At 42.0% G+C, this 11,778-nt stretch overlaps 1 protein-coding gene across 2 annotated transcripts in view; it reads right to left on the bottom strand.

Moving 5' to 3' along the window:
* Positions 1 to 11,561, bottom strand: part of LOC139024529 (ankyrin repeat domain-containing protein 12-like) — a 36,544-nt gene extending 24,983 nt beyond the window's left edge. The window contains exons 1-2 of one of the 2 annotated variants that reach the window (XM_070439389.1): positions 11,401 to 11,561; positions 10,767 to 10,919 (exon numbers count right to left, since the gene is read on the bottom strand). The gene's annotated coding sequence lies outside the window, so the exon portion shown is untranslated. The remainder of the gene's footprint in view (positions 1 to 10,766; positions 10,920 to 11,400) is intronic. The other variant, XM_070439388.1, reaches the window with a different exon arrangement.
* Between the last annotated feature and the right edge of the window lie 217 nt (positions 11,562 to 11,778).

The raw sequence follows: 11,778 nt of genomic DNA, 5'->3' as shown, positions 1-11,778 counted from the left end.
AAGAGATTTTAAATTAAAGGTGGTCCACTGCTGCTGTTCCATGCAGAAACCTTTAGGTAGGCCTCAGACATGGTCAAACAATGAGACCTACACTCTAGTGGTGTTAGACAGTGGTAGTGGACCCCACCACTCTAGTGGTGTTGACTAGTTGGTAGTGGACCCCATCACTGCTAGTGGTGTTAGACTAGTGGTAGTGGACCCCATCACTCTAGTGGTGTTAGACTAGTGGTTAGTGGACCCCACCACTCTAGTGGTGTTAGACAGTGGTAGTGGCCATACTCTAGTGGTGTTAGAACTAGTGGTAGTGGACCCCACCAACTCTAGTGGTGTTAGACTAGTGGTAGTGGACCACCACTCTAGTGGTGTTAGACTAGTGGTAGTGGACCCCATCACTCCTACGTGGTGTTAGACTAGTGGAAGTGGAACCCATCACTCTAGTGGTGTTAGACTAGTGGTAGTGGACCCCATCACTCTAGTGGTGTTAGACTAAGTGGTAGTGGACCCCATCACTCTAGTGGTGTTAGACTAGTGGTAGTGGACCCCACACCTCTAGTGGTGTTTAGACTAGTGGTAGTGGACCCCATCCACTCTAGTGGTGTTAGACTAAAGTGGTAGTGGACCCCCACCACTCTAGTGGTGTTAGACTAGTGGTAGTGGACCCACCACTCTAGTGGTGTTAGACCTAGTGGTAGTGGACCCCACCACTCTAGTGGTGTTAGACTAGTGTAGTGAGACCACCTGTGTTAGACTGGTTGACCCCAACCACTGCTAGTGGTGTTAGACTAGTGGTAAGTGGACCCCATCACTCTAGTGGGTGTTAGACTAGTGGTAGTGGACCCCATCACTCTAGTTGGTGGTTAGACACTAGTGGTAGTGGACCCATCACTCTAGTGGTGTTAGACTAGTGGTAGTGGACCCCATCACTCTAGTGGTGTTGACTAGTGGTAGTGGACCCCATCACTCTAGTGGTGTTAGACTAGTGGTAGTGGACCCCATCACTCTAGTGGTGTTAGACTAGTGGTATGGACCCCATCACTCTAGTGGTGTTAGACTAGTGGTAGTGGACCCCATCACTCTAGTGGTGTTAGACTAGTGGTAGTGGACCCCATCACTCTAGTGGTGTTAGACTAGTGGTAGTGGACCCCATCACTCTAGTGGTGTTAGACTAGTGGTAGTGGACCCCATCACTCTAGTGGTGTTAGACAGTGGTAGTGGACCACACTCTACTCTATGTGGTGTTAGACTAGTGGTAGTGGACGCCATCACTCTAGTGGTGTTAGACTAGTGGTAGTGGACCCACCACTCCTAGTGGTGTTAGACTAGTGGTAGTGGACCCCATCACTCTAGTGGTGTTAGACTAGTGGTAGTGGACCCCATCACTCTAGTGTGTTAGACTAGTGGGTGGACCCCATCACTCTAGTGGTGTTAGCTAGTGGTATGGACCCCACACTCTAGTGTGTTAGACTAGTGGTAGTGGACCCCATCACTCTTAGTGGTGTTAGACTAGTGGTGTGGACCCATCAACTCTAGTGGTGTTAGACTAGTGGTAGTGGACCCCATCACTTCTAGTGGTGTTAGACTAGTGGTAAGTGGACCCCATCACTAGTGGTAGTGGACTGGACCCAATCACTAGTGGTGTTAGACTAGTGGTAGTGGACTACTCTAGTGAATCATCAAATGTACGCATTACTTGACAAAACACAATTTAGTCAAGTATTTACATTAGGTAGGTTAGTGGCAACAATGGGATACGGTCCTCAGGCGAATATGACTTCGTTTTCGTTTACACAGGCAGCCCAATTCTCATCTTTAGCCAATAATTGGCATTTTTGTCCAATCAGATCAGAACTCTTGCCCAAAATAAATCATCCTTAGGCTACAGCCAAGAGTGCCTATACCTAGTTAGGTTTTTCATACACCGAGAACAAACTACCAATAGATGCGTTCTGTACATAAAGAGGGGGGGGGGGGACCCTGAGTAGGTCACCATCAGTTTATGTCTCCTTTTCCACAGGAAGGACAACATCAAACTACCAATGGATGTATGCCTATTAGGGTTGACCCCATTCTAGTGAACTGGTCGATTCCTTGGTCAACAAAGATAAAAAAAAATTGCTCGAGCAGTAGCAACAAAAAAAATGGATGGCACACGAGACACCGGTCTGATTCAGGCCTGTCTGAACGGATGGCACACGAGACACCGGTCTGAACGGATGGCACACGAGACACCGGTCTGTTCAGGCCTGTCTGAACGGATGGCCACAAGACACCCGGTCTGATTCAGGCCTGTCTGAAACGGATGGCACACGAGACACCAGTCTGATTCAGCTGTCTGACGGATGCACACGAACACCGGTCTGATTCAGGCCTGTCTGAACGGATGGCCACGAGAACAACCGGTCTGATTCAGGCCTGTCCTGATACGGATGGCACACGAGACACAGTCTGATTCAGGCCTGTCTGCACGGATGGCAACACGAGACACCAGTCCTGATTCAGGCCTTGTCTGCCACGGATGGCCACACGAGACACCAGTCTGATTCAGGCCTGTCTGAACGGATGGCACACGAGACACCGGTCTGATTCAGGCCTGTCTGAACGGATGGCACACGAGAACACCAGTCTGATTCAGGCCTGTCTGCACGGATGGCACACGAGACACCAGTCTGATTCAGGCTGTCTGCACGGATGGCACACGAGACACCAGTCTGATTCAGGCCTGTCTGAAACGGATGGCACACGAGACACCGGTCTGATTCAGGCCTGTCTGAACGGATGGCACACGAGACCACCGGTCTGATTCAGGCTGTCTGAACGGATGGCACACGAGACACCAGTCTGATTCAGGCCTGTCCTGCACGGATGGCACACGAGACACCAGTCTGATTCAGGCCTGTCTGCACGGATTGGCAACACGAGACACCAGTCTGATTCAGGCCTGTCTGAACGGATGGCACACGAGACACCGGTTCTGATTCAGGCCTGTCTGAACGGATGGCACACGAGACACCAGTCTGATTCAGCCTGTCTGCACGGATGGCACACGAGACACCAGTCTGGAATCAGGCCTGTCTGAACGGATGGCGAACCTGTATCAGCAGTAGTACATTTACCGATAATTCCATCATTTTGAATCTACAATGTTTGTTTGGCGACGGTAATTTCTGTTAATCCATTCAAATATATAGTCATATTATCGTTTTAACGTTGTCGTTGTAAGAGTGGACATGTTTGCAGAGCGCACAACACAAAAAGTTTGGGTTTATTTTAGTTGACAAAGATTCATTATCTTGTTCGGAGCGCTCCTGTCAAATCTTTGAGTGAGAACACACACCTGATTACGCATAGAAGTAGACCTAGTCTATCTGGCCTGCGTGCAAATGTAGGCTTATAAAATGTGTCCCTTGGGAGATATGATACCATTTCTGATTGTCTTAAACTCAACATTAAAATGTAGAGCTTCTCAAAGTAATATTTCCTTCTCCTCAAAAACGCAAGTAAACAAAAATCTGTTTCTGCATCCATTGAGAATGACAGTAGTTCCTCAACGTAGAAAATCTTTCCAGCTCTCTCCCTTTCCATGACCACTCAGCAGCACGGAGGGGGAAGAGTCATGCTCTGATCCGGTGGAAACGTCAGAAAAATTAGGTCTACCTGATTACTTCTTATCCCTTATCCCACTTCTAATCTACAGCTGTGTCTGTCCAGATCTCACTGGCTCAGGAAACTGAGGCCCCAGAATATTCTATACATTGTTGCAAGTTTTGCTAACATGAGCTCTGGGCTAGACCAAGTTGATACAATGTTTCAAAGCCGGTTGATACAATGTTTCAAGTTCCCTTGCAGACAGGCCATTCGCAACCAATGTGATTTATAGGATATTTTCTACCTGCGGGCTGCAATGTTTCTATTTGTTGCCATATATAATATATATATATATATATATATATATATATATATATATATATATATATATATATATATATAGGCAATTATTATTATTTAATTTGTTTACCTATTGGCAATTATTTGCAATATTAGTTACTTTTTAGGTTTACATTTTCATTTACCACATGACATTGATTGAGATACCATTAGTAGTAAATGTGATTTATAGGATATTTATCGGGATATTTTCTACCTGCAGTCTGCAATGTTTTTATTTGTTTATGTATGCTATTTTTACAATAGTTGGCAATAGAAGATACTTATAGATTTGTATAATTTTCCTTTAGATTTAGTGTTGATTAACCACATGACACAGATTTTGAGATATGAAGACCTTTATTATAAATTAAACTGTTCCAGTAAAATTTGCATATGGAAATCATTACCGGTACACAGATCAGTAGAAATGTTACTATAAAACTTGGCACTCCAAATGGAAAAGGTTTCCGACCGCTGGTGTAGCCAGTTACCGGAAACTTCAGGAGTTAAAAAGGCAGAATCTGAAGGCCGGCAGCGGGAGGGTCTGGAACGAGTTTCTTTCTGGTTAGGCTATATTGATCTCTGGCTCCCTCTTTAGTAATTTGTGTCTTCATTTTTTTAAATGGCAGTGCTTAAAGCATCAGACAAGTTCAGTAGCCAAAATATAGTTGATTTGATCGAAAGTGTCTATGGAAAAAAATGAAGTCCCAAATTTAGACGACTGTCAACCAAGATTGTGTTTTTTGATGGGACATCCCTAATGACCACGTAAATAGTTAAAAAGGTTGTGAAGATAATGGTGTGTAAATACGATGGTGGAAGACCCTGTACGGAGTAGAAACTGAAACTCGTAAAACATGGTCGCTTTGTTCCTGTCGCCATTTCCACAGGAACTGCTGAGTGAGGGTTGAAATCTGGTGTATAAGTTAAAATGTGCCATTTAAAATATTGTATCCTTTTATCCAACGCAAAAGCACCATTCTGTACCAACTAAGCTACAGAGGAGCTTAGTCTATGAATCGTTTCCTTACAAGGCCTTGAATAGAAGTGCTACAGGTGGATTAAAAAATATATATATATATAATTTTTTAAATGTTACCTTTATTTAACTAGGTAAGTCAGTTAAGAACAAACTCTTATTTACAATGACTGCCTACCCCGGCCAAACCCTAACCCCGGACGACACCGAGCCAATAGTACGCCACCCTATGGGACTCCCAATCACAGCCGGTTGCGCCACAGCCTGGAATTGAACCAGGTTGTCTGTAGTGCTGCCTCTAGCACTGAGATGCAGTGCCTTAGACCGCTGCGCCACTCTTGAGCCCACGTCAGGTAGAATCATAACATTCTACTTAATATTCGTGACCCCCCCCCCCCCAACATGTGAACACGTTTCTATGTTCTGTAGTAAAAAAAGGAAAAGAAGTGTTTATGACATCATCAGTAGGCATCGTCTTCTAATTGGTTGATGAGCTCATTGGAAACACTCATCTTCCGCTATTTTCTTTTAACATAAAAACGTGCAATTTCAAAATGCGTTGATGAGGTGCCGAGATGAATATGAAGTAGAACATTTTAGAAATGTCCCTTTAAATTTCTTTCAGTTTTACTGATATTGGAGGCATTAATACTAAATGACTAAGAAATGAATCCAAATAAGGCAAAACAGAGCATTATACTCATTGTGCGAGTACAAGATGAATGGCAAGTAATTGCCATTGCTTCCTGGTTGTTACTGAAACCGATGTAAGTTTAGATTAACATAACTAGAAATAGATTTATTTTTTTTGGTACGGACTGCGTCTTAATTCACCACATCTGCATATATCGCCGTTCTGCATGTGCAGTGAAAGGTGGCAGAGCTAGAGTGGTGTTTGRCAGACCACAAGACACCACAATTTAAAAAATAATTAAATCTGTCTTCTCGTGAAAATGACCAAAGCGCCCGAATGATTTAGCCTACAAAGGATTACTCTCATGAACACAATGTTGTTCTCCGTTTTGCTCTACGACCCACAAAGCACCACAGGATTTGTCTGAAGGCATTAAAGCGTCTTCTGCCAACTTCTGTCTGTASCATCCAAACAGTTAAGGCTAAAATTACCTATCTGTGTAAAAGTGAGTGTCTCACAAACACATATAGTACCAGTCTAAAGTTTGGACACACCTACTCATTCGAGGGTTTTCCTTTATTTTTTACTATTTTCTACATTGTAGAATAATGGCGAAAACATCAAAACTATGAAATAACACATATGGAATCATGTAGTAACCAAATATTTACTTAAAAATATATATTTTCAATTTCAGAWTCTTCAAAAGTAGCCACCCTTTGCCTTGATGACTGCCTTGCACACTCAGCATTCTCTCAACCAGCTTCATGAGGAATGCTTTTCCAACAGTCTTGAAGGAGTTCCCACATATGCTGAGCACTTGTTTGCTGCTTTTCCTTTTTTGATTACTACATGATTTCATGTTTTATTTAATAGTTGATGTCTTCGATATTATTCTACAATGTAGATTTTTTTTTTTTTAAACTTAAAAATAATAATAACTTGGATGAGTATGTCTCCAAACATTTGACTGGTACTGTATATGTAGGTTGTTTTGCTCTAGGACACCCACAAGCCTCACAAGACTCGTCTGAAGGTCCCCGGTAAAAAAAAAAAAAAAAAAAGTATACAGTGCATTCAGGAAGTATTCAGACCCCTTCACCTTTTCCACATTTTGTTACGTTACAGCCTTATTCTAAAATTGATGGGGTGGGGGAAGGAGAAAAAAACCTCAATCTACACACAACACACCATAATTCGTCCAAAAAAAACAGAAATACATTATTTTCGAAATTGAGCTCAGGTGCATCCTGTTTTTATTGATCATCCTTGAGATGTTTCTACAACTTGATTGGAGTCCACCTGTGGRAAATTCAATTGATWGGACGTGATTTGGAAAGGCATATATAGTGTCCCACAGTTGACAGTGCATGTCAGAGCAAAAACCAAGCCCTGAGGTAGAAGCAATTGTCCATAGAGCTCCGAGCAGGATTGTGTCGAAGCACAGGTCTGGGGAATGGTACCAAAATAATGTCTGCAGCATTGAAGGTCCCCAAGAACACAGTGGCCTCCAACATTCTTAAATGGAAGAAGTTTGTAACCACCAAGACTCTTCCTAGAGCTGGCCGCCTGGGCAAACTGAGCAATCGGGGGAATAGGGCCTTGGTCAYGGAGGTGACCAAGAACCCGATGCTCACTCTGACAGAGCTCAATAGTTCCTCTGTGGAGATGAGAGTACCTTCCAAAAGGACAACCATCTCTGCAGCACTCCACCAATCAGGCTTTTATGGTAGAGTGGCTAGACGGAAGCCACTCTTCAGTAAAAAGGCACATGACAGCCCGCTTGGAGTTTGCCAAAAGGCACCTACAGGACTCTCAGACCATGAGAAACAAGATTCTCTGGTCTGATGAAACCAAGATTGAACTCTTTGGCCTGAAWGAATCCCTACAGCAAAGCATGGCGGTGGCAGCATCATGCTGTAGGYATGTTTTTCAGCGGCAGGGACTGGGAGACTAGTCAGGATCGAGGGAAAGATGAACTGAGCAAAGTACAGAGAGAGATCCTTGATGAAGTCCTAAGTGCTCTGAGGCAGGTTATCAGACTGGGGTAAAGATTCACCTTCCAACAGGACAACGACCCGACAACGATTTCTTAAAAACATTATTTTTTGCCTTGTCATTATGGGGTATTGTGTGTAGATTGAGGGGGGGAAACAATTTAATCCATTTTAGAATAATGCTGTAACGTAACAAAATGTGGAAAAAGTCAAGGGGTTTGAATACTTTTCGAATGCACTGTGTTGACAGTCATTAAATCAACAAGTAATTTTGCACGCTGAACAACAATTGAATTAGTGGGTGATGGTGATTTCAGATAAAACAAGTGAGGGGAGAAAAAGCAAACACTACCCCCTCCCCCCTTATCTGATAGTGGGTGGTAGATGCCGAGTTTCCCTTCTGACTCAGCTCAGGTGCCTACATAGACATCATTTACAAACAAAACACACAGAGAAAAGTCAGCTCAGGCAGATCCAGATCAGAGAGGCCCAGCCCATAAGCTTCCTCAGAAGCAGATTTGAATTTTAGAACGGATAATGAATGTGTTAATGCCACAAATGTTAAAACGCGTCGAATCGAGTCGTTCCTCTAATCAAACCGAATTGTTTCAAACTAAAAAAACATATCATTTACTGTACCTCGATACGTATCGAATCGTCTTGAAAAGGGAAAGATGCACATCCCTACTAGATATGTACATAACGGCCGGGTAAAGTGACTAGGCATCAGGATAGATAATCATAAGAGAACAGAGTAGCAACCGCATACGAGAGTGTGTGGGGCGTGTTGTGTCGGTATGCGTGTGTATGTGAATTAGGGCCGGGACGATACCGGTATCGCACTATTTGTTTGTATCGTGACAGGGAAACAAAAACACACAAAAGGGGATTTAACTTCTTAAGGAAAAACATCTGATGTTGGAAACAAAATGTCATTATGATGTCATCCAGAATCACATGGAGTCATTTCCCAAGCACACAATATTATGATGTCATCCAAGAATCACATGGAGTCATTTCCCAAGCACACAATATTATGATGTCATCCAGAATCACATGGAGTCATTCCCAAGCACACAATATTATGTATGCTCCAGGAATCAATGGAGTCATTTCCAAGCACACAATATTATGATGTCATCCAGAATCACATGGAGTCATTTCCAAGCACACAATATTTGATGTCACCAGAATCACATGGAGTCATTTCCCGAAGCAACATATTTGAATGTCATCCAGAATCACATGGAGTCATTTCCCAAGCACACAATATTATGATGTCATCCAGAATCACATGGAGTCATTTCCCAAGCACACAATATTTTACATACAGGAACAGAGTGCAATCTATTTCGTGTTATCATTCATTTTTATATATATATATATATTTTTATTTTTTATATTGCGATACTGGTATCATACCAGCCCTAAATGTGTGTGGCTTTTGTGTGAGTGTCATGCATACAATAATGTGATTGTGGAAAGTGAGATTAGGAGCGGCAGGAAGCCTAGTGGTTAGAGCTTTTGGCCAGTAACCTGAAATGTTGCTCGATTGAAATACCGAGCTGACAAGGTCAAAATCTGTCATTCTGCCCCTGAACAAGGCCGTTAACACACTGTRCCTAGGCTGTCATTGTAAATACGAATGTGTTCTTAACTGACTTGCCTAGTTAAATAAAGATTAAATAATTTTTTTACAAATAAGATTAATTAAAACTTTTGCATGCTTTGGAAGAAGACTGATTTCACTAATAATCCTGTTTTCATGGACATATTTGAAATCAGGCAACCTGATGGCACAGATAAATGCAGAAAATCACCAATCAAAACAAACATGTTATTTTTGGGAAGGATATTTGATTCTGAGTTTGGACACATAAAGTACATGTGAAAACTACTTCTAAAAGAAGCATATACATTCAGCTGTTCCAAGTACAACTCACTCGCAAAGAGGGAAGCTTGCTTGGCTGGTGCATGGGCAAATAAAAGGCACCGCTGGAACGCCGATTAAAGGTATTTACATGTCCTAATAATTTGAAAGATTACTCAGAAAACCAGGTGTTTTTAAAATCGGCATATGCTTACTTCCGATTATGACCTTACGCCAATTAYGACAAGCAGAGTACGGTGTTTACATGGCTATTGCATAAACTGCCATAATAAGTTCAATATGTAAAATGTACTTGTTATAATGTACCTGCGATTGTGAGTTAAGTACTTGGTACTACAGTAACACAAATGAGGAACATGATGTGACAACAAAATACAATTTTAGTGTAGTGACGATCACAAAGTTAGACAGACATTCAAACCAGAATTCTATCATCGAGCTAAATTACAATTCAGAGTGGTATCAAAGGCCCATTTTTAAAGTATATAGGAAAATATATAGGACTAGTATTTTTTTTGGGGGGGGTTGTTTTCAACATGTTAGGTGTTTAAGACAAACCCTATGGTTAGTCACTATGCATTCTGTAATTAACTTCTTTATTACACACACATTACTACGCTTTGATTATTTAGGGCTGAAGGCGTATAGCTATATTTTGTAGTAGGAAAAAGGTGAAACCTATTTAGATAAACGGAGCCCTTACTTGCAACTAAATTCATAGATTCAGTGTCATTGTCATTGCTGCCTTACTGAAGACAATAGCGGGATATCAATTTCAACCGGTATTGCACTGATATTAGGCTATACAAAATACTGCAACAGCATGGGAGGGTAGAAATGACATCACCCTTGATTTGATATTTCCTCATACTTCATGGAGACTGTTCKTTCTGCACCCATTGTGGCTATAATAAAATGTACAATGTATTTATTCTGTCATTGTCATGAACGAGAGACGTGAGGTAATATTCAGCTATACATCTGCACTAGTGGCTTGGTTTTTGTATAGGATCTGAGTGAGTACACATGTTTTGATACGTCCTTTAGACAAAAGGTTTCCAGAGCGAAGGACGGTCACACCAGACAGACAGCGGTTCAACCAACACACCCCCCAAATGCTTGACTCGCTGCTGTACCTTGGCTATACTGTTGTCAGATTTACAAAATAGCAAATCATTATAATTGTTATTATTATTATGTGCATTTTACAGATCCAATGTGGCAAAAATTGGACGTTATAAACGTATATGGACATAAATGACACGAATACAGTTAGCTTGCTTGCTAGCTAGCTAGCTAGGGTTAACGTAGATCGTGTTCAGAGAATAGCATGCTTACGTTACGTTCGGCGCTGAAATTCTTGTAATGAGGGCTACAGTAGTTAGCTAACGTTAGCCATTCCTTCTGAGGTGTGCGAACCAGCTACGTTGCATAATGTGGCGAGTTTGCTACCTGGCGGAACGTCTTGGTCAATTTACTGTGCAGCTTGGTCTGTTGCGAAAAAGAGTTAGATATTATTTAAAATCGTTCAATGTGTAGTTACATGGAGAACAAAACCATCCCGTGTAGACAAAAGCCCGCTGAGGCGAATGCCCTACCACCGTTTCCCCCTCCCCTGTGCTAGCAAGCTTGCTACGAACAGGCTAGCTGAAGCTAACTAGTTAGCCAGTTGTCACCCAGCTTTGCCCTCGACACACAGCCACGCACGCTACAATTCTTCATATTCTTGGCGTAAAAGCAACTTAGCCACATAAGTAAAACACCTGTTACTAAATGCGTATATAGAACGTAGTTGACATACAAATCCAAAAACACGTTGTGTCATAGCTAACATTCAATTTCCGAAAACAGCTACGTCAAAGTTGGTTAGCTTGCTAGCTAGCTCTCCAACTAGCCAGAAGACTAACTGGGGTTTACCTATGATCATGGGCAATCAAATCTAAATCAATATGAACATTAACTTTCTGCTTACCTTTTCAATAGCGATCAGGTTCTGCCTGTTCATTCGTTTTCAGATCCTGAATATATAACTACGTAGCTGTAAAACAGTAATTTCCCCAAAATATTGAACATTAACAGTAGCTAGCCTAAGGGCTGTATGACGTCCAGTTTATTGCTGGGTTTGAAAACATCCCCAGTCCGTCTTTCGTCTTCAAGAAGAAGAAAAAAAACAGCAAATCATGCAACCGTCGGTCCCATTGGCGGAGAACAGTCATGTGGTCACATGAGTCCTGCCGATCTTTAAAAAAGGGTCTACGTCTGCTGGATAATGGGTATGTCAAGCTATTTACCACATTTTAAACATTTCCCGGAACTGATAGAAAGGCCTCGATACAATAAAAATCTTCGT

The sequence above is a fragment of the Salvelinus sp. IW2-2015 genome, unplaced genomic scaffold (genome assembly GCF_002910315.2).
Source record: "Salvelinus sp. IW2-2015 unplaced genomic scaffold, ASM291031v2 Un_scaffold1613, whole genome shotgun sequence".
Classification (NCBI taxonomy): domain Eukaryota; kingdom Metazoa; phylum Chordata; class Actinopteri; order Salmoniformes; family Salmonidae; genus Salvelinus; species Salvelinus sp. IW2-2015.
The sequence above is the reverse complement of the archived record's forward strand: the minus strand, read 5'-3'. Positions and strand labels throughout refer to the sequence as shown.